Source organism: Vulpes vulpes, unplaced genomic scaffold (genome assembly GCF_048418805.1).
Source record: "Vulpes vulpes isolate BD-2025 unplaced genomic scaffold, VulVul3 u000000663, whole genome shotgun sequence".
Classification (NCBI taxonomy): Eukaryota; Metazoa; Chordata; class Mammalia; order Carnivora; family Canidae; genus Vulpes; species Vulpes vulpes.
In genome coordinates, this window is record NW_027325794.1 from 74,589 (window position 1) to 96,940 (window position 22,352).

The 22,352-nt window shown below is 37.5% G+C and overlaps 2 protein-coding genes and 1 pseudogene across 2 annotated transcripts in view; 2 read left to right on the top strand and 1 right to left on the bottom strand.

Moving 5' to 3' along the window:
- LOC140597418 (small G protein signaling modulator 1-like) overlaps nt 1-20,738 on the top strand; it is a 49,448-nt gene extending 28,710 nt beyond the window's left edge. The window contains exon 7 of the transcript XR_011999244.1: nt 10,559-20,738. The gene's annotated coding sequence lies outside the window, so the exon portion shown is untranslated. The remainder of the gene's footprint in view (nt 1-10,558) is intronic.
- LOC112912808 (piwi-like protein 1) overlaps nt 1-22,352 on the top strand; it is a gene marked incomplete at its 5' end in the record, with an annotated part of 98,653 nt that overhangs the window by 2,288 nt on the left and 74,013 nt on the right. The window lies entirely within an intron of this gene.
- LOC140597414 (phosphoglycerate kinase 1-like) lies at nt 5,910-7,595 on the bottom strand (annotated as a pseudogene).

Consider the following 22,352-nt stretch of genomic DNA (forward strand, 5'->3'; position numbering starts at 1 on the left):
TATTGTGGCCCATGCCAGGCATACAAAACTAAGACATTTCTTGTGGTCATGTGGAATGGTGACTACCTCAGACTTTGAACTCTAACCAGTTTAACATTTCTCTTGATTTGAAAACAGGTTTTCTTTTAAAAGAGTATTTGGTCAGAAAATCTCTCTACTAACTCAGAGATTAATATTGTAATGGAGACTAACCAGGGAGCCAGAGCTGCTAAGGTAAAAAAATTGGCTGAAGGTCTGACAGCCATTCCTGCTGCAGTGCCACCGCCTACTTCTGGCCAGTCTGACAGGCTCCTTCAGGCTTCAGAGAATCCTGTGCATTCACATTTCAGCAGAACCTGGACACTGGCCAGCCGGTGCCACTTGTTCTTGTTCTGCCTGAGATCTATTAACTACAGCATGTGCTCCTTCTTCCCTGTCCACTTCCATATTCTTGGCAATTACCCCCGTCCTGTTTATAAACCACTGTAATTCATCTACAAGCTTAGGAAATGTTTGAGAGTGGAAAGTATACTGACGAGAATTGAGTAAATGCAAGTCAAGACACACTGCACTCTATTAACTGGGTGACTTCAAATAATTTGATTTACTTTTCTAGGCCTAAACATCACCACCCTGCATTTAATAGTCATTTAACAATAACGGTTATATCTTGGCTCCATTAATCAGCAGGAAATAGGCAAGTGTTTATTTTTCTTCCTTGCAATGATTCTTTAATACTGCATGACTAAATTTTAGAGAAAAGCAAAGAATAAGTAAATAAGGCCACTCTGCTAATTACCAACAGAGCTGGGATAAATATCCACTCCTCCCAGCTTTAAAATCCCTACTCCACCACCACCACCCCGATCCATCCAGTTTATCTGTAGCAACTGACCCTAAAACAACATGATCAGAGTTCTGATATCTGAGACTGCAGGAAGGCCCCAAGTGTAGCCCTGACTCAGTCTCACTGAGACAGCAGGGAGAGAGCAAGCAAACTGGGCTCTTTACCTCTGGATTAGGTCTTTGTAAACTGAACTCTGTGTCACAAAACAGTTATAATAATTAAACGAGTTGCAAGAATATCAAGTAATAGAAATGGGAAAGGAAAATAATACATCATTTTTAAGCATGAATGTAAGTAAGCCAGTGGCAGTCTATAATTTAATTGACTGGGACTTGGTTTTTCCACTACTGGGAATACATATTTTCATATTCTACATAACCATGGCTAAATGAGGACAAAAATTGTTCCTTGATTTATGACTCCAGGTCATTTGTAGATTCCTGTCTGATTTTCTCTAATGATTAATGCTTTTCACAAGGATGGGTTCCCAGAAAGACTGTTTTTTTATGAAGTCCTAGACCCAAAAAACTAGTTCACCATTTACCTTGGTTTAGAATTTTCATTTACATGTTGTTCTTAGTTTTCCATTTGTCCTGAATTTTAGTCTTACCCAATCTATAACTAAGAGAAATTGCATAGAGAAAATACTGTAGAAAGATTAAAAGAAAGGATGTTTTTTTAATATGATTTTTTTAAAAATCCATCGACCTGTTTTTGCAAGATTGTCAACTTATTGTGCAATGCTTTTCTGACTTCAGTATCCATGAGATTCTAATTCAGTAAGTCTGGGATTGGGCCCAGGAATTTGAGTTTTTAACAAGCATCCAGATGGCAGCAGGCAGATCATTGGACCACACTGTGGAATAACCTTTAATTGATTACTGTATCGTTAATATCCTACAGGGTGGCACGGTGCTAGGTACTTAGTAATAAATTAATTGAATGGATAATCAAAAGGGCTAAGGAGAAATGAAACAATGTGAGGTGTTCCTTTATTCACTCAGTGATTCATTTTTCAGCCCTCAATGAGTGGCTATCATGTACTGAACTTTATAGTATTGTTTGTGTGTGTGCATAGATACAATACATGTATGGACACTATAACTAGAAAAGGCACTTTATGCATACTCTATGCTTCCAAAGAGCATGAGATCTAGTGAAGGTTTTGAGAAACAAAAAATGTCATCTCAAGGTAATATTTAGGTGTTATTAAGGTGATGAGTGTGCAGAGAAGTTACAACAATAAAAATAGAAAAAAATAATGTCTTACCTTTTATATAACTGTTATATTAAATGAGCTATGTGAAAATAAGCTGGTAAGTTGTGAAAGGCCATATATATGGAAATAATAAGATTTATAAATCTCTACCCCCTTTATAGAGATGGCAAGGTCTCCCCATCCCCATTGAGTGTGTTGACCAGATGCCTCAGCTTATCTTCCTTACTCCGCAGGGTAGCGAATTAGATATCTCTGTCTGAATTTCCATCAAACGAAGTATATGTTGCCTGTTTCTGAGGCTTGAAATCTGCAGGACTGAGGCTCTGTGCTAATGATGTGCAACCTGAACTTTAAAATGTTTTACAAACTATAGTAGCTATTAAATAATTACTTGAACTTCTGGAAGTAATAAAAACCCCTGTCTTGAGATTCCTGAACAGAGTTTATCTCTTTACTAAGTATGTAAAATAATACTGTGGTAGGATAATCCTTAAAAATTGCTTCACTGTATCCTTGTTATTTGAGCACTATACATATATTTTTACCAATATTCAGAAAAGAGTGTATGAACTTTTTTCCTAGATTCCTGCAAGATCCAAACTTTACATGACAGTGGACTTCAATAATATTCATGAACTTGCATGAGGTTCATGGAAAGCAGCACATTGAAAATTCTGTGATGAATTACTAGGAGTTTTGGTTGACAAATACTTTCGTACATTTTTCCCTTTGAGATGTAGTATTATTTGGTTTGTGCGATATGTGATTCAAAATAATGAGAAGTGAAAGAAAAAAGGTGAATCCTCTATGTATTAATCAAGGGGTCATCTAGACTATATATCCAACATGACGTTTCCCACACAGTGTGTCTAGTTCTTCAATTGCTACTTGATTTCTTGGTGAGTGTGTCTTCATGTGAGAAAATACAAAAAGCAGAAAAAAAAACTATTTATCTTGGCAGCAAGTACCGTGAACTATGAATTCAGTGAGTCCTAAATATATAGAATCAGAATTGAATACAGCCAACCTAATGGTCTGTTTTGAGAAACATCAGTCCTTTTGTCCCTTATCCTATACGTAAGGCACACTAAATTATTCGGTGTCTCCAAATACTTTCCATGTAGAGTCTGTATTTTGAGACACTTGATGGCTAGGAGATTTTAGGAGCCTTTAACAGGAATATGATGTAAAAATAAAACAAATTCAAGTTAGGAAAATGTTGGGAGTCTGCTCAGAACACCATCAGCATCGCATCCTGTCCTGGCAGTCCGCGTGGAGCTGCAGCTGAGTCCACTGCATGGAAAAGCTCCTCAGTCCAGGCATGCTCCACTTCCAACTTAAACTAAATGTATTAGAACAATATAATGCCTCTAAAAGCAGATTGCACCTTACAGTCTTCGTTCTCAAGGAGTTTAAACATGTCTTAAGAAAGGGTGATGCCTCTTTGGGATTTATGATTATTACTCGTGGGCTTTATTGCTCATTCTGGTTTCCCACTGAACACCCGCATCACATCCACCGCTGAGCATCCAGAGGCAGGCTCGTCGCTTCAAGTTGCTTTGACAATCATTAATCCTAGAGTCTGACTCCATTGTTCTGCATGTATTACATAGAACTTCTATGGAACATCAAACATATTTATTGATAGGAGAAAATTGTGTCTTTATGAGCGTTTCTGTAATGAAACAGGATGAGGGATGTGGAAAGTCACTGGCAGTTTCAGTCCAAGAGGCTCTCTTCAGGAAGAGAAAAATGGAAATGTTTTTATGAACGTGAAATAAAACTCTAAAAATGATGAGATGCTCTTCTAATACCCACTATTCAATAATAGATAGTCATAGTGTCCTTTGTGAATGAAGAGGGCACTGCAGATTCTTTCCGGTTGCCGCAAGTGTTAAGTGTTCACAGTTAGAAGCAATGAACATTACACACCTCTCCCCGTGTTTCCTCACAGCCTGGACAGTGACTACTCTCACAGATGTTAAGACCCTTTCTGTGGTTGTTAGAAGGATACTGATTACTGATTTAGGGAGAAGTTCTTAATCTCTTCCTGCATCCCGGTCCCTTCCCTTGACAGACATCAGTGCAAGTGAAACAGGGTCTTAAGTTTAATACCATTGACAAGATAACCCTCCCTCTCTGGAGCAGTGGCTCACCATAAGGCTATTACCTTGTTGGCCATGTACCATATCTCTTTGCTGCCTGCTAATGCTTTGCTCCTTTCTTTTCTTTTCTCTTTTAATTTGCATTTAGAAGAGCTAGCAACCTCACTTGGCAAAGCTAACTGCTGATGTAGCTAACGATAAAGCACTATGGCATCACTTGAATGTCAAAAATTAGAAGAAAATAAAGAGCTAACATGTATTACCGTATTACTTATTTTTCCAAAAGCCAGAGCCTACTTTAATTTTGCCAAAATTGTGTTGGAGAGTTGCTTCAGTGTGGGCTAGGTCCTAGCATTTGAATTATATGGAAAGGTCAAATTAGAAAACTACAGGGGGTCCGAAGGAGTTGATTGAGAATAAAGACTGTCAATGCGAAATATAGGGACACTTGGAATACACCACAGCAAGAGAGGGCTTAATATTTTACTTTGCTTAGTTTAAAATCGGAAGAAATCAGTTTAGATAGACACAGCTTTTCTATAAAGGATGTTACGGAAGCCAAACCTCCCAATATACTAGGTAAGGATGAGTATGGTTATGTAAGTATCCTAATTATGTACCTGCCCAAAGTGAAAGATTAGGTTAGTTAATGGACAACAGAGTGATTTCACATAGTTCTTCCCTTTAAGGGACTTATAGTCTACTTCAATCCTTTTGTGTTCTGAAATATGTACATCCTTCTTTCTCTGCAGTAGGCCTTGCTAGTCTAAACATGTCTATGAATTCAGCAGCTTCTTCTCCCTAGAGGACTGGAGAATATGACACAGAGTAGGAATCTGAAATTCCAAAGATGACTTTATAGCTCCCAGACAAATGGAGCTTTCTACTAGAACTTTAAAATTAAGGAAAACCGGGATCCCTGGGTGGCGCAGCGGTTTGGTGCCTGCCTTTGGCCCAGGGCGCGATCCTGGAGACCCGGGATTGAGTCCCACGTTGGGCTCCCGGTGCATGGAGCCTGCTTCTCCCTCTGCCTGTGTCTCTGCCTCTCTCTCTCTGACTATCATAAATAAATAAATAAATAAAATTTTAAAAAAATAAAATAAAATAAAATTAAGGAAAACCATGCAAGGCTGATGATGCTAACTCTATTTGTTGAAAACAAGCTATCTCTTCTCCTCCCCATCCCCCCTTTCTCTATGTGTATGATTCAGGTAAGATTAGTGTCAAAATCAGTGAATGTCAAAGTTGATGTAAAAATCTTTAAAACTAAGAATTATTTTAATTCACCCACCTTATATGCTCTCTATACTTCCTGCCTCCTTGAGGATTTTATCATTCATTTCCCTTCTATATCTTAAACATTAAGTTCTCAGAATGTTGCAACTTCAACATTTTCAAGTCTCTCTCATCTTATGGGAAATAACCCAAAATACCACCTTGGCCCTACATATCTTCACAGAAGTCCTCTTCTTTCCATTGTCAAGTATCTTAAAGAGTTGTTTTACTCAAAGTTTATACTTCTTTACCTTTTGTGCATTCATCTCAGTATAATATGGAATTTAGGCCCACCAATTTCACTCTTCCAACCATTGACCTCTATGTTGCTAAAGCCAAAACACACATTTTTCATCGTCCTTCTTGTTTTCTTTGTGATGTTTCGTTTCTGAAAATCTCTTAGCTTCCAGTACACTATACTTTCTTGCTTTTCTTCTACTGTTTCTTTTCCTCTGTTCTTTATTTTTTTCTCTGTTTCAGTGGATACTTTTATTGATTTAATAGATCACCAACTTTGTCTCCCTACCTGCCTACAATTGGAATTTCATCTTATTTCCATGCTGAGTAGTGAAACAATGACACAGCTGTAATCAGAATAAGCTACTTCAAAAAGAGAAGCCAACACAGCTCATTTTCTTCTAGCAAGCAAAATATAAATATATGCACTCTAGAATGCACAATGGTTTAGTCACTAAGAAATTCAAATGGGATCCTGAAGAATGTAGGCAAATCCAGGGTGCAGTAAAGAGGAGCTGAGATGCTGTGCGCCTCTTTAAGGGTTCCTGGTACTGCATCTCTTGGCCACTAGCTGAATTTTGACATGAGGGAAGATTTTAGCTAATGCCAAGGAGAGATGCAGCAAGTGCTAGGTTGACTTAGGGGCTGTGCACAGGAACCAAAAGGCAGGAAAGTACTAAACACTGCTAAGAGCATCCACCCCAGGAAGGACTGGACCTTCCAAAAGCTCTAAACTCGCACCACCCCCAGTGCTCACATGGCTGACTTTATCCTCTGTGTTCCATTTGGCACAGCAAGTGGCAGTGTCTCCACCACCTATGATGGTGATGCAGCCCCTGGCGGTGGCTTTCACCACCTCATCCATGAGGGCTTTGGTTCCTCGGGCAAAAGCTTCCCATTCAAATATGCCCACAGGTCCATTCCCCATGGTCTGCTTAGCCTGAGCAACTGCCTCAGCATATTTCTTGCTGCTCTCAGGACCATGGTCCAAGCCCATCCAGCCAGCAGGTATGCCAGAGGCCACAGTGGCTTGGCCAGTGTTGGCATGCTCATCAAACTTTTCAGCAGTGACGAAGTCAACTGGCAAGGTAATTTTCACACCATTCTTCTCAGCTTTGGACATCAGGTCTTTGACGATCTTGGCTCCCTCTTCATCAAACAGAGGAGTCCCAATCTCCATGTTGTTGAGCACCTTCAGGAAGGTAAAAGCCATTCCACCACCAATAATCATCTCATTGACTTTGTCCAGCATATTACTGATCAGCTGGATCTTGTCTGCAACTTTAGCTCCACCCAGGATGGCCAGGATGGGTCGCTCTGGGCATTCCAAGGCCTATTTCAGCTCCTCCTTCATCAAGAAACCTCCGGCCTTCTGTGGCAGACTGACTCCCACCATGGAGCTGGGGGCTCAGTGAGCAGTGCCAAAAGCATCATTGACATAGACATCTCCTAGCTTGGAAAGTGAAGCTTGGAAGGCTTCTATTTTGACTGACTCAGCTTTAATCTTATTCCCAGAAGCATCTTTTCCCTTCCCTTCTTCCTCCACATGAAAGCAAAGGTTCTCCAGCAGGATGACAGACCCAGCAGCTGGGTCAGCACAAGCTTTCTCCACTTCTTGGCCCACACAGTCCTTTAAGAATAAAACATCCTTGCCCAGCACAGACTTAAGTTCTATAGCAGCTGGCCCCAAAGAATACTTGTCTGGCATGGGGACACCATCAGGCCGGCCCAGATGGCTCATAAGAACTGACTTGGCTCCATTGTCCAAGCAGAATTTGATACTTGGGATGGCAGCCTTGATTCTCTGGTTGGTTGTTATCTGGTGGTTCTTCATAGGAACATAGGCTCTTCATAGGTTGAAGTCCACTCTCATGACAACCCACTTGCCCTTCACGTCGAGCTTGTTCAGAGTCAGCCTGTTAGAAAGTGACATCCTGGCAATAGAAGGGCTGCGAGGCTGAGAGCTTAAACAGCGGAGAAGAAAGCAGCCTGCGTGTGCTCCAACCTCGTGCGGAATGCCGAGAGCTCCTCTGTTCTTTATTTTTTATTTTTTAAACATTTTATTTTTTTATTTTTTTTTTTTAATTTTTATTTATTTATGATAGTCACAGAGAGAGAGAGAGAGGCAGAGACACAGGCAGAGAGAGAAGCAGGCTCCATGCACCGGGAGCCCGACGTGGGACTCGATCCCGCGTCTCCAGGATCGCGCCCTGGGCCAAAGGCAGGCGCCAAACCACTGCGCCACCCAGGGATCCCTCCTCTGTTCTTTAAATGTCAGTGTTTTCCCAGGTCTTCTCCAAGCCTGTTAACTTTTTTTTTTCTTTTTTTTTTCTCCATTCTCCTTGGGTGATTCTATTTATATTCATGGCTTCAAGCATAACCTGGAAAGCTATGATATCCAAATATGTATTTTACGTTCTATCTGGATAATAAACCCATAAGATCCTATGTTATCAATCATTCAGAAAAAAATAAGATATTCGTGGACATTTTAGTTGACTTTTATGGTGTTTAGGAGTTAAGATAGTAGTGATAAGCACAATGATAGTATTGAGAGAGGACTCGTTTTAAGTCTTGAGTCAGTCATGACCTTGAGTAAATTGCTTTAATTATAAGCCTTGTATATACTTCATTTGTTTGTTTTTTTAATTTTTATTTATTTATGATAGTCACAGAGAGAGAGAGAGAGAGAGGCAGAGACATAGGCAGAGGGAGAAGCAGGCTCCATGCACTGGGAGCCTGATGTGGGATTCGATCCCGGGTCTCCAGGATCGCGCCCTGGGCCAAATGCAGGCACCAAACCACTGTGCCACCCAGGGATCCCTATATACTTCATTTGTAGAATGAAGTACGCACTTCATAAGATTTCCATGAGGATGAAGTGAGATCATAATTGTGAAGAGCCTGGCACATAGATAGTTCACAGTAAGTAGTAGCCCTTATTGTAATAAAATGATCTCTTGAACAAGTTTCACTTCTAATTGTAGAAAGCCAAAGTAGCACTCTGAGCCCAATCAGGAGACAAAAACAAAACAAAACAAAACAAACAAACAAACAAAAACATGTAGTAGGTTAAAGCAGAACAGTTTAATACAAAGAATTACTGACTCTGACAAACATAACTATAAGATATAAAGAAATTCTGTGTGGTAAAGCAGAGAAAGAGTACCTAAGAAAGGGTAAACTTGAAAAGGGTATTAACAGATACAGAGATAATCCATAAATCACAACACTGTAAAAATGTGTTCAAATACTGGAGAAAATGTAGTTTGGCTCCTAGAGAGCAGAGCTGACCACTGGAATGGCCAGGCCAGAACTGCTGTGCAAACAACAGCCACCTCCGGAGGTATAGACAAAGATAAGAAAATGACATGTGACAAGAAAATGGTTGCTGGATCTGCAGTGGGAATCCAGGTGCCAGTAGGGGTGAAAGGTTGTTAGAACTTACTCTTTGAAGGACTGACTTGGTGTGTGACCTTCTGGACACAAGTAGCTTTATGCAGGCTGTACTAGGCTTGTCAGAGGAGTCCAGGCTGTCTGTAGAAATATCATTGCCAGGATGAGGCTGAAAGGTCAAAGGACCTTCATCCTAGGCTTGTGACTGCTAAGTAGTAGTTCCTTACCAGATGTCCTTATACCCACACTGCCTATCCTCCTGGATAGTGCTGTGAATTGGAGGAAGTCTCTACCTCCTGCAAAATCTCCCCTGCTGCCCTCTACTGAGAAACTTAACAGTGTGCATTTAAAAAGAGAAATGCTTAAGCCAATTCTGTTGTTTACCATATTGGAGGTACATTTGGAAATGAAAGGCAATGAATTGATAACTGACACAACAGATAGGCTTAACAAATACAGAGATAATCTAGAAATCACAACACCATAAAAATGTGTTCAAATACTGTGTTTTGCTCTATAGTTCTTTCAGTTCCAAGCTTTTTGATATGAAAAATTGGTGTATATATGTATAACTTTCGTTCATGATTTAAATATGAATACCCATTAGCATCATGATAGCTATGCATGTGCTAGAAGATAATTTAATGAATTACAATATAGCACATCGAAGAGTTGCTATGGTCTATTGAATCAAAAATCCAGTTCTTGAAAACTGCCTAAACATAATTTACCTATCCAATGTCAGTTTAAAATTTGCATAATAAGCCACAGTGAGTTTTAAAAATCTCATACAAATAATGATCCATTTAATATGTTCCACAAAGAAATATATTTTAAACATCTTTTATACATATATACATATTTTAAACAGTCTTTTATATATCTTTTATATATTCTAAGAGAGGGCTCATTTTCCCCCCATTACCTAAAAATGTTTCTCAGAAAAAATAATATAAAAAATTACTATGTTGATCATAATTCCAGGAGAAAACTAAGAATCCTTGAAAATATAAGCTTAATTGAACTGGTAAGAATTGCTGTTATAGCAAAGTGGCATGGCATTAGAATAACTCCCATCAGTTATCAGGTTATCTTTAATTCACAATTTACAACTAACCATTTTGTAACCTCAAGAGCTGTTCCTTTTCTCTAATTTATCTCTAATCATAATTTTTATTCACAATTGACCATTTATTATACCTCAGTGATGAGTACTTTTTATTTTTTTATCACACTTCATTTTTATATTTAAATTACGTTAGCTAACGTATAGTACATTATTAGTTTCAGCTGTAGTTTTCAATAATTCATCAGTTGCATATGACATTTCTTAATACAGCAACAAGGTCTTATTTTCATCATTGCATCGATGGAGAAAGAGGAGAAATGTTGCATTACCTGTTCAAGAGAATCACTTCAGAAGCAGAAGGGCTGGGATTTGAAGATTTTTTTGTTTGTCTCAAAAGCTCCTTCTGATTTTAGGCATGTTTCTAACTCTAGGTCAAAGTGGAGACTTATATTTTATAATCAGAGGTGTTAGAATTGATGGCACTGCTTCTCAGACTTTCATGTACACATCGATTGCCTGAGGACTTTCATCAAATACAAGCTCTAATTTAGTAGGCCTGGAGTGAGACTTGAGATTCCAAAAAGCTCGTATTTGGTGCCTATGTTACTAGTTCATAAACCATACTTGGCATAGAAAAGGTAAACGGCAATGGGATTGGAACAGACCAAGATATTAGTGACATCTGGATAATCTGAAGATTTCAGTTCCTTGGCCTTTATCTGAAGGACCTGAAAACTTATGCTCACACAAAAACCTGCACATAGATGTTTATAGCAGCTTTTGTTCATAGTTGCCAAGACTTGGAAGGAACCAAGAAGTTTTGCAATACGTGTATGTGATAAATACAAACAAATATTACTGAGCACTAAAATAAAAATGAGCCATCAAGCCATAGAAATACATGGAGGAAACTTCAATGCAAATTACTAAGTGAAAGAAGCCAAAGTGAGAAGGTCACATACTATATATAACTTTAACTATATGATGTTCCAGAAAAGAAAAAAAAACTGTGTTAACGATAAAAAGATGAATAGTTGAAGGGAATTTAGGGAGAAGATGAATCATTTTCCTTTGTTTGTGTTAGGGCACTGAAAATATGCTATGATATTATAATAGTGAATAGATGTTATTGTAAATTTGTCCAAACCCATAGAATGTAAATATCGAGTGGACCATAATATAATCTATGGACATTGGGTGATTATGATGTGTCACTGTAGGTTTATCCTTGGCAAAAACTGATAAAAATAATAATTTATATTTATAGTATAAGTATGTAAATAAAAATAAATATATTTTATATCCATATTAATTTAATAACAATTATTATTTTTAAAAATACCTCTTGGTGAATGACTTTGATGATGGGAGAGAAGCTATGCCTGTGTAGAGCATGATGTATATGGAAATCTCAATACTTACCTCTTAATTCTGTTGTGAGCCTAAGACTACTCTAAAACAAAGTCTAAAAGTCAAATAAGAAAAAATGTTGACATGGGCAGCGCAGGTGGCTCAGCGGTTTAGCACCGCCTTCGGCCCAGGGTGTGATCCTGGAGACCCAGGATCGAGTCCCACATCAGGCTCCCTGCATGGAGCCTGCTTCTCCCTCTGCCTGTGTCTCTGCCTCTCTCTCTCTGTCAATTGTGAGTAAATAAATAAAATCTTTTAAAAACATTTTTTTAAAATTCAGCATCAGTCAATAAATATGCACATGTTATCACATAAGGAATATATGAATGTGTCAGTGAATGTACAGTTAATACACATGTATGTGCATATGTGCATGTATTTTGAAATGTTGATTAAGATACAATGAATAATTAACTATATAGCAAAGTCTATAATGTGTCTGTGTTTCTATATATGCTGATTAGAAGAGATCAAATATTATATACATTGGATTTCTGTTAAATTTTTAAACAATAATATTTCCATTTAAAGGTAATTTTATTGACATACACAAAAAATATATAGTGTTAACAGTTGTCAAGTAACTACAAATCAAAACAATTAGATACCATTTATTTTTCCTATAAAATTTTCAAAAATTATAATGATCAATATAAAGACTCAGTTCATGAGTCTGGTATACCAGATATTTATACTAACCAGTTTTATGTGGAAAAAATGCTTGCAGAAGCATTTTGGTGTTAGTGATAATTTGGAAACAACCTAAATATTCAACAATAGAAATTATGGCATATCTAGCCATTTAAAAAACTACATTGTTAGAACACTTAAAGACAAAAATGCTCACAATATGAACTCAAATGAAAAGACACAAAATAAAAAGTACAGGGCAGCCTGGGTGGTATAGCGGTTTAGCTCCTCCTTCAGCCCGGGGTGTGATCCTCAAGACCTGGGATCAAGTCCCACGTCGGACTCCCTGCAAGGAGCCTACTTCTCCCTCTGCCTGTGTGTGTGTGTGTGTGTGTGTGTGATGAATAAATAAATAAAATCTTTGTAAAAAATAAAAATAAAGCAATAGAACTCTAATTCTGAACACACATGTTCAGTCAATATCCACCAAGTGCCTACCTTTTTTTTTTGTTTTAGTAAGCACTGTGTAGGTATTTGGATATATTAGTGAGCAGAATAGAGGCTCCTGATCCATATACATCTTATGGTTTAGCAGCAAAAAGACAAGAAACAAAAGGATTGAAACTTTTATTTATTTTTTTTAAGATTTTATTTATTTATTCATGATAGACATAGAGAGAGAGAGAGAGAGGCAGAGACACAGGCAGAGGGAGAAGCAGGCTCCATGCCAGGAGCCTGACGTGGGACTTGATACCAGGACCCCAGGATCACGCCCTGGGCCAAAGGCAGGCGCCAAACCGCTGAGCCACCCAGGGATCCCCAGGATTGAAACTTTTAATAGTAAAATATTGATAGTAAGATTATAGGTGAGCTGTATTTTATTTCTTCCATTCCCCCTTTTCTAATCACCTACATGGAGAGTGAGTTACTTTTACTGGAACAAAAATGCAAATATTTAAAAATGCAAAGAATCTATCAGAAAAATTATTATACTACTTAAAATGTTGCTTAACTAGTACTTTAGTACTAGTTAGTACTTGTGCTAACTAATCCTTAGTCCTTTTCGACTATTCAACCATTCCCTCAGGACTCTAACTTTAGACAATACTCATATCCTTTTTTAAAACTTTTTCTTCTCTATTCCAAAGAAGCATACTGGTCTCTCTAATTTGTTCTTTAAAAAATCAATGAAAATGTAACTAGTTGCAATTAATATATAAATATGAATCTTTGGTCCTGGAATTGGTTTGCCTGACCCAATTTAGCTCTGTAATTCTACGTGATTATCCATCCATTTAGAGTAGTGCCTTGATAGTGCACATCTCGTTTGAATTCTCTTTGTAACATAACTCAATACTAATTTACCTACGACTATATGACCTGTGATTTTGTCATTTAACCAAATCACTTTTACATTTGCATCTGATATTTTTTAAAATATCATGGTTAATGGCTGCATAATGTTATAGTTGTTCAAGTACTAAGTAGGTAATTATTCTCATTTGCACCATGACTATTATTATATTGAAATAAGCTACATTATAAAGCCTATTGATGGATTCCTAACCTACCTTTACCGGGCTTGTCAGATTGTCAGATTTTAGCACATCATCCCTTGACATCTCTACGTCAGTGGTCCCAAGCACAAATGTATATACAAAGACTAGCCCACCAACATGAATGAATGGAGAGGGTTGGGAACAAGGGGAACAAGGTCTTTGGAGAACATGGGCCTTTAGTACAAGGGACAGCCGGTATTCAGCTTCAGCTAATTTTGCCAATCAAGAGTATTAGCCTAAATTTTCTGATTTTTTAAAATGAATTAGAAAACTACTTTTATTATTTTATTTATTTTATTTTTTATTTTTATTTTTTATGGGAGTTCAGTTTGCCAACATATAGCATAACACCCAGTGCTCATCCCACCAAGTGCCCCCCTCAGTGCCCATCACCCAGTCACCCTAACCCCCCGGCCACCTCCCCTTTCATTACCCTTTGTTCGTTTCCCAGAGTTGGTGTCTCTCATGTTTTGTCACCTTCACTGATATTTTCACTCATTTTCTCTCCTTTCCCTTTATTCCCTTTCACTAATTTTTATATTCCCCAAATGAATGAGACCATATAAGGATTGTTCTTTTCCAATTGACTTATTTCACTCAGCATAATACCAGAAAACTACTTTTATTTTATTTTTTTTTTTCAGAAAACTACTTTTAAATGTAAAATTTCCCAATTACATAAAACACCAACCAAACACAACAGTCTAGCCAACTGGATTTGGTTTTCAAATTAGAAGAGTTCAAATTTATGAAACTTGTACATTGTCACTTGTTATAACCATCCTGAGATAGACTTTTTTGTTTCTGTTTCTGATTTTTGTTTTTTAAATATAGCATAGGGAAAAACTTTAAAGAAAGACATACAATTTCCTTATAAGTATATAGAAACACCCTCACCCTGAATTGTCAGATTGTCAGATTTATTGATGTTAAATTAGATGATTCTATTTAAAGTTTATTATTTTAAGTGCATCTTGCTTTTTTAAATTGTTAGGCTTTTTAAACTTTCATTTGATAATAAATCAACATAGGTTCATAAATGCCATGGATAATCATGACAAGAATATACGGAAATTAAGTGTATGTGTACAAATCACACGTCCAGTCTCTTGCTCCTTAAGCATTGTTTACTCTTAGATCTATAATCTAATTTTTTAAAGAAAGTGCAATGTATAATAAATCTTGAGTTTCGAATACTATGTGCAATCACGATGCTCTAGCATCTCAAAAGTAGACAGGGAAAATAAAGAATCAGAACAAAGGGAAACTATTTGTTTCCAAATCAAGAACAAACAATAAACCATGTCTTAGTGGCTATAAACTCAAGGCATCAAGCCATAGAACAGGGTAATTTTTACGAAATATAGAATAATCTACCATGCATCAAGCAAACTGTATTGAATCTAATAAATCTAAAACTCTTAATAAAGTGCTTGGCAGGAAATCATCGAGCAGATCCAGTGTTCTGAGCTCATGTGCCACAGCTGTCACCAGAGGACCGGGGTGAAATTCTGAGTAGCTACAAAGGCAAAAACACAGAAAGTAGAGGAAAATTTCATGTCATTAACACTGTGAAGCAGTGTTTGCTCAGCTCAACAGCCTCAATGATTACATTTTGTTTTTCTGCATATCTACATTCTATTCACGGAATACCCATATGGTTCAAGTGGTGTCCCTATTATTAGTCTTCTGACAGGAATGTCCCTTGCAAAAGACCATTGTTTGCTTTATGGGGAAAAGAGATATTTAGAGAGACGTTTGTCTTGAGGATCCACCCAGCTTTAAGAAAGGGTAATGCCCATGACTGGACAACTTTAATTCAAAAACATTAGTACTATATTTTAGGTAAATGTTTAAGGAAGAGGAAGTATTACTAAACTCAGATTCCATTCTCCAGATGCTATAAAATGGCATGTGTTACCAATTTTTGAAAATACATATAAATTATTATTTTAATAGAACAACAATAGTAGTAACTAATTGTTGGTAAGCAATATGCCAAGAAATATATTGTGTATCTCACATGACTTGATTAATTTATCCTCTGTCACTCTGTGAGGTAGCTACTATTGTTACATCTATTTTCAGATATGGAAATAGAGTAAGTGGCAGAGCTGGGATTTCAATCTGATCAGTTTGATTCAGGAGGTAGTTTTACCTCTTTGAGTGTCATTATGGTGAGATATTTGCCTGGTAGGCAGTCAAGTATGATTCTAACCCCATACTTAGTCCAAGTCTTCAAAATGGAAAGTCTATTCATTTTGCCAACCTGCCTTTGATTCAAATGAGGAATCTGCAGGATGCAGCTGATCACTACAAACCCCGAGAACTCCCTCATTCACTTCAAGACTGGCAGGGTTTATATACCCTTATTTAATCAAATTGTAACTGAACCGAGTGAGAGTTTGTCCCCTCAATGCACAGAGAGCCAATAAAAACTGACACTGAGCTTTTGCAGTGAAGAAAGATAAGCTGTTAATGGTGTGGTCTCACCCATGAGAACAGTACCTAATGCTCAAAAGTCCTGTACCCCCTCATGGTTTGCAAGTGAGGATTTTTAAGGTCAAAATTTGGAGCAGGGGGCTCCTGAGAAGGTGGACGCTGTTGATTGGAGGCCCATGATGTCATGCTAGCAGATGCTCCGATGCCATTTCATTAAGTCCCACAGCGGTCTTCTCCGTCTCAAGAGATTTGGAATCTGAAAGACATCTCGATTCCTTATGTTAAAAATTTCACTAAGTACATCTGGTGATCATATCTATTTGTAAGCTAGTGGGGTTGCATTCTTACAGGTTTCTTGGCTAGTTCAGTTATGCCTGGGGATGATATGACCTCTATTGATCATTCTTTCATCTGAACTGATACGATGGAGGCCAGCTTCAAATATGATTGGATTACTTGTGATTTGTTTAATTTATGCTGTAAATCTAAAATCATATTGCTAATTCTTCTTTTTAAAAAAATATTTATTTATTTGTTTGAAAGAGGGAGAGAGTGAAAGAGAGAAAGTGGAAGAGAAGGGAAGAGGGGGAGGGAGAGAGAGCCTGACAAGAGGCTTGGTCTCACGACCTGGAGACCATGACCCTGAGATCATGACCTGAGCCAAAACCAAGAGTCGAGTGCTTAACCAACTGCAGCACCCAGGTGCCCCATATTGCTACTCTTCTAATGTTTGCTTTAGTAGGGAGGGATTTTTTTTTTTTCTTAACTTACTGGATGCTTATGGCTGGTCTACTAATTAAATTGGTTAACATCTAATTTTGTACTTATGAGAGCCCCACAAAGACATGAAAAGCTTCAAGACAGGCAATTGAGGCTTAATATGCCATTCTGAGTTAAGGAGTTAGGGGTAGGGATCTGGGGCTTCAAAAGGAAGGAACACAATTAACAGAAAGATGATAAGAGCAAATAATTGGAAAACAAATGTTTGTCATGACCTGCAGAGACAGTGGGACACAGAGGAAACTGAACAAACGTATCTTGCTGAGTTCCCCTTAGCTTGGCACACCTAGCCTGTACTTTTTGTAGATATTTCTGGTGGTACCTCTCTTCCAGGACCAGACCTCCTCTGAATTCTCAGAGACAAATAAGGGGGAGGGGAAAGTTTTTGAATCCGTTGGATCTTGATTGCCTTCAGCTCAAAACAGTCCACATGACAAAGTGATACATTTTGTGGCAGCCTATTCTGATTCCCTTTAATTTCAAAGGGATTTAATATGCATAAGTGAATAAACCATTACGTTCAGTCTGTATAAAGGGTGTTATCAGTCATCTGCTTTGCATTGGGGAAGTTTTCCTCTGAGGGTAAATTCCTCTGAATTATGCTGCCCTATGAAAGGCAGCTATGCTTAGCACAACATCACTAGTGCTGCACTCTGCTGCACTATGATATGGCAGAAACACATCCTTTATAGCAGTGCCGAGGAATCAGATCTCCCCACCAAAATGAGCTTTCCAGATAGTTCTGTGGGCCTTAAACATTGAAGAACAGCATTCAAAAGATTTTATTTTAATTTTAATTTTTTTGAAGATTTTATGTACTTATTTGAGAGAGAGCAAGAATGTGTGCGTGAGTGGGGGAGGGGTAGAGAGAGAGGGAAAGAGTGAATCTTAAGCAGACTCAGAGCTGAGAGCAGAGCCTGATTTGGGGCTAATCTCAAGACTCTGAGATTATAACTAAGCTGAAACCACGAGTTGGATGCTAAACCTACTGAGCCACCCTGATCAGAAACTCTTTCGCTTAACATACAAGTTCATAGCTTTTCTTTTTTTCTAAAATTGCCAGATATTATCAGGAGCATAGCCTCCCAAATAATGGAGGAACTTCATCCTAGCCTCATGATGTACCAATTTAGTAATGGAGAATATAGAAGCAGGCAGGGATAGAGGGAGGAAATAATTGAAAGCTATTTGGGCAGCCCTGGTGGCACAGCGGTTTAGCACCGCCTGCAGCCCAGGTCGTGATCCTGGAGACCCCAGATCGAGTCCTGAGTCGGGCTTCCTGCATAGAGCCTGCTTCTCCCTCTGCCTGTGTCTCTGCCTCTCTCTCTCTCTCTCTCTGAATGAATAAATAAATCTTAAAAAAAAAAAGTAAAAAATTGAAAGCTATTTGTAGTTTTAAAAAATTCCCAGATTTCACTCTATCATACAATAAGCTTTAAAGAAATTGCTGTTGTATTGAGACCAAACCTATTATAATGAGACAGGTCCAGATAATGATAATGTGCTGTGATTTTAAAATGAAATTCAGGACATAGCTCCAGGGTCTGTTTTTAATGACACCTCCATTGATAAAGGATGTAAAATTTTCCAAGTCTGTTAGCTAGTCATTCAGTAGTAAATTTGACCAAGTGTAATGACACCCACATTTTCTTATTAGAGTGCTTATGGTTATCTACATAGCAAATGGCAAATTGGAGATTTATATGCCATTTAAACTAGGTTACATCTAGGAAAATTCATTCTGGGTCATTATGGGAAGACTGCTCTTAAAACAGTCTAGTGGAACAGTTTTAGATGGTTTTGTGTAGTACCAAGAGTCATTAATATAACAAGAGATTCCTTTTTAGCAGAAGAGTTATTTGAATAGACAGCTGGGCATTGTAGTGCAAAACAGGCATCAGCTTAGTTTTGCACTTTGGCCTTATAACATAAAACCGTGTCATTACGACAAGCCCTATTATGGCAGGAAATCTGTCTAATGTAGCTCATTCTTGCTCTTAGTCCAGGGAGGTTTAATTACCAGAAGAATTAATCTCACCAATAATGGGGGATCCCTGCGTGGCCCAGCAGTTTGGCGCCTGCCTTTGACCCAGGGCGCGATCCTGGGGACCCGGGATCGAGTCCCATGTCGGGCCCCCTGCATGGAGCCTGCTTCTCCCTCTGCCTGTGTCTCTGCCTCTGTGTGTGTGTGTGTGTGTGTGTGTGTGTGTGACTATCATGAATGAATAAATAAAATCTTTTTAAAAAAATCTCACCAATAATAATAAGTAATATTTGTAAGGACTTTGAAGTTTACAAGGATTTTCACATATAGTTCCTGCCCTTGTATCATTGCCCATACTTCCTAACTGTTCTTCCTGACACCAGTTTCAACTCCTTCCAGTACATTCTCTGTATTTATGATCAAAACACAAATTTCATCACATTATTTTCCTGATTATACATTTACAGCATTTTCCTTATTGCCTACATGGTAAAGTCTAGGTCATTAGCAAATCATACAGTGTAGTAATATTGCTTGTGTGGAATCAGATTTTCCGTAACACACGCACACACACAAACACACACAAATATACCAAAATGTATTAAACAGGTAGTGACAACATAGAGAGGAGTAGATGCTGCAGATCTTTGCTAGTCTTGTTTCCTAACATTTTCCATTGTAAAGAGTTCACAGCTTCCAGTGGCATAGATAATACAGGTCAGGGACCAGATAGATTTCAGACAAAATTTTAATAGCTCATATATATTAAACATTTTATACAACATGGCATAGTACTTAATACATAATAACCGCTCAACAATAATTTTCTAAACTTTATTTCAATGTGGCAAGTACTGCAGTATAATACATCCTCTACTATGGAATTTCCACAGACTGAGGATGTTGTTATGGTAAGGTTCCAGTGTATAAATTATGTGAAAATACTGGGTAAAAGGGAAGGAAATATTTTGCCAGCTGATAATATAATGTTGCAAAACTTCTATTCAAGGAGATTTTTAAAAATCTGAGTTTACTATTGTATATTTCACAGTTGAAAATAAGCTCTGGCCCATGAGATTTTACCTACACATTGGGGACAACATCTTGTTAAAACAAGATTGTGAAGTTTATAAGAAAGTAGTAAAGTCTGCCTTTCGATATAGACTTACATTTTTGTTCTTCCTGTTTCTTTTGGAATCTGCATTTTTCTGTGAATGATGAGTATTTCTTGGTCACCAAATCCTCTCTTAGTCTACATTCATTTGGTAGTACACTGGAAAGCTGAAGAAAAGTGATTAAAGACCAGGAATGTCAATGTTTTTGGCATGGAAATGGATCATATTTGACTTTTTCAAATATATGCTCTTGAAAATTGGCCATTCGTATGTACAGACGTTTAAATTTCTAAATATAATAAGCTGTGTAAAAGGAGATATGATTTGAGGAAATGAGTATAGTAATGGTCATTACGGGAAGCACCAGTGCAAAATTACCAGTTCAAGAACACTTTATGGAACATAATGAATTGTCATAGTTGTTTTTAGAGTTAGAAAGATTCTTTGACTAAATGTTAGAACATCTTTGTTTAACAGCATTCATTCTAAGAAAGACATACAAATACACTGATATAGTGTCACTGATCTCTCTTATTTACAAATCATTTAAATTACAAAGAACAAACATTCCCTTCAAAAAATCTGAATATACCCTTCCTTAGCTTGAACTTTAATTGAACTTGATAAAAGTAATTTGATTTTCAGGGTTGTTCCTATCATATCTTAATGAATTAAAGAAATATAGCAAAGATTCCTTGTGTGTATGTTTTTTGTAATAATGAAAAAAATCACAGTTACACATTACCTATAAAGAAAAAGAAGGAATATGATGTAGGTTGAATTGACTTATATACTACATCATTTAATTCCTACAAGTCTTTTGTTTTGTTTTATTTAAAAATTTTTTTAAATTCCTACAACAGTCTTTTGAAAGAGGAATTACAATCTTCACTTTAGATGTAAAGTACCAGTGCAATACTATCTTATATAGAATAAAGTTACAGTTGTTTATAATGAATTGAAGATTATTGTTTCACTGTGTTTAACATTTTCTGGATGATGCTGTTTTTAAAGAAAAGTAGTGTAAATGTAAAAATTCAATGTATTGGTGGGATCAATAATTGTGATCACATTCAACATTTATAAATTCATTTTCTCTCTAAATTGAAAAGAACTGGAATTTTTTTTAAAGAGTTATTTATTGGGCAGCCCGGGTGGCTCAGCGGTTTAGCGCCGCCTTCAGCCCAGGTCGTGATCCTGGAGACCCGGGATCAAGTCCCACGTAGGGCGCCCTGCATGGAGCCTGCTTCTCCCTCTGCCTGTGTCTCTGCCTCTCTCTCTCTCAATCCTCTCTGTGTGTTCTCATGAATAAATAAATAAAATCTTTTAAAAAAAGAGCTACTTATTGATTTATTTATTCATGATGGACATAGAGAGAGAGAGAGAGAGGCAGAGACACAGGCAGAGGGAGAAGCAGGCTCCATGCCGGAAGCCCGACGGGGGACTCGATCCCGGGACTCCAGGATCACACCCTGGGCCAAAAGCAGGCGCTAAACCGCTGAGCCACCCAGGGATCCCCAAAAGGACTGCAATTAAAGAAGAGACCAGAATTATTTATATCATTAACTTTATTTTTTCAGTGTTCAGAATAAAAGTCAATATCAACATGTGTAATAACAACAGTCTTTTCCAAAAAGTCTATCTCTCACAATTATTTTTAATAAACGCAAAGATAATAGGAAAGAAGTGTTATCTAGTTATCTAATTATAGATATCTATGTTATCTAGTTTTGTGAAAACACATAATACTGAGAATGTCAGAATTTTTTGTTTAGGAACATGATCTCTTTAAGAGTGTGATGAAAATAATAGATCATCTTCTCAGAAGAAGAACTACATATGCATACACACTAATCCTCCAATCCTCAAATCAATTAAAATCCCTTTTATGTATGCAGTAGTATGAAATATAGAACCCACAGATTTATGATGACCCAAGATCCTACAATTATTTACTCCCTGCAATCTTCATGCTTACCCCCAAGGATTTCAAACCCCAATTACCCTCCACTGTTTGTTTTCCCTAGCATTTTCACCATCTGACGACACATGATGTAATTTACTCATGCATTGAGTGTCCATTGCCTGTTCCACTTTCCAGAATGCAGCTTCCACCAGGGCAATGACCTTTGTCTATTATGGTCAACAGTTCACCTAGAACAGTTTCTGACACAAAACAGTCCCTCATTATTTCCTGAACCAATAAATAGATTTATAGTGACTGTATATGTCGTATTAAGAATATAAGCCTCAAATTTGAATTCAAGAACCTTTTATTGAATTGTTGATCTGCATATCCCTAACT